Source organism: Cynara cardunculus, unplaced genomic scaffold (assembly GCF_001531365.2).
Source record: "Cynara cardunculus var. scolymus isolate 2C unplaced genomic scaffold, CcrdV1 Un_Scaffold_12552, whole genome shotgun sequence".
Taxonomy (NCBI): Eukaryota; Viridiplantae; Streptophyta; class Magnoliopsida; order Asterales; family Asteraceae; genus Cynara; species Cynara cardunculus.
In genome coordinates, this window is record NW_020207753.1 from 130 (window position 1) to 1,412 (window position 1,283).

General features: G+C 35.5%; 1 long non-coding RNA gene across 1 annotated transcript; it reads right to left on the reverse strand.

The window, feature by feature from the left end:
- Positions 1-412: 412 nt before the first annotated feature.
- LOC112505589 lies at positions 413-1,059 on the reverse strand. Its single transcript, XR_003068421.1, has 2 exons — positions 828-1,059; positions 413-751 (listed from the first exon to the last, which is right to left on the reverse strand). It is a non-coding gene; the product is annotated as an uncharacterized LOC112505589 (long non-coding RNA).
- Positions 1,060-1,283: the final 224 nt, after the last annotated feature.

A 1,283-nucleotide genomic window follows, 5' to 3' on the forward strand; every position in this document is an offset into this window, starting at 1 on the left:
TAGCTCATGCAGCAGCATACAGAAATAAGGTAAATTTGTAAATAATATATAATAAATTAAAATAAAACAAAAATTAATAAAATGATTATTTAGGTGATGTTTATGAAAAAAATTAATTGGTACAATTTTCAAGAAAATCAAGCCTCCTACCCTTTATTTACTCTATTTATTTATTAAACCACAGGGACCAAGAATGTAATTTACTCTACCTTCTTCAACTTCTCTGGTAACTGGTAAGACACAAGACACCTCACCGCTTCCCTTTCTATTATCATCTTCTCCGGTCACTACCACATCTCCGACCACCGTACACTAAATCACGCACCAAATTCAAACCCTAACAACAAAAACCGAAAATAAAAATCAAAGACCCACAAATAAGAATCAAAACTAAATTCAAACTCAAACAATATTCAAAATCAAGATCAAATCAATGAACCCATGGGAACGTTCTTTTTTGAAGAACAAACCAGATCAAATGCAACAATATCAAATACAAACTCATTTTTTGTAGACTAAATAAATTGCAAAACCTATTGATGAACTCTATGAAATAGGAAGGTTTCATATGAACTCGATGCAAAACCCCTTTTTTTAAACGAAAACGAGTCTTCATCTTCTGTAACGAAAATCTGTCCATCTTTTTGGCACCTCGATCTTTTCAAGTTTTTGGCATCTCGATCGATATCGAAACCCTAGAAGAAATCGAAACCAGTTGATGTAACCCCATCAGATTCTGTTGATTGAAACCCTAGAAAAAAAAAATCAAAATCGAAGCTTTTGTTGATTAAAACCCCATGAAAGATTGAAGAACAGTGGTTGCTTACTGGAAGACGAAAAATTGAAGCTTTTGTGGGATGATCATCGGAGAATCAGCCGAGGGCTGGGAAAGATGACGAAATCGAAGCTTCGGTAAATTTGCTGGAGTATAAACGAAAATGGAGGCTGGGAAAGATGAAGAAAGATGTGTCGTCGTGGTGAGGAGACCGTAGCGGACGATGACGGGAGGATCTGCTTCGTTGAAGAACCAGGTAAGTGTGGTAGATCTGCTTTGTCGGAGAACCAAGTGCTGGCCGAGAGGGGACGCCATTCATGGTGTACTGGGGAAAATGAGCTATAATAGAGTAAATTACATTTGTGGTCCCTGTGGTTTAAATATAAAATAGAGTAAAGTACATTTTTGGTCCCTGTGGTTTTAATAGAAGATAAAAAATAAATCAAATGGCTAATAATCATAAAATTGTCACCGTACAACTTTAGACTATTAGATCATTAGCTTATAA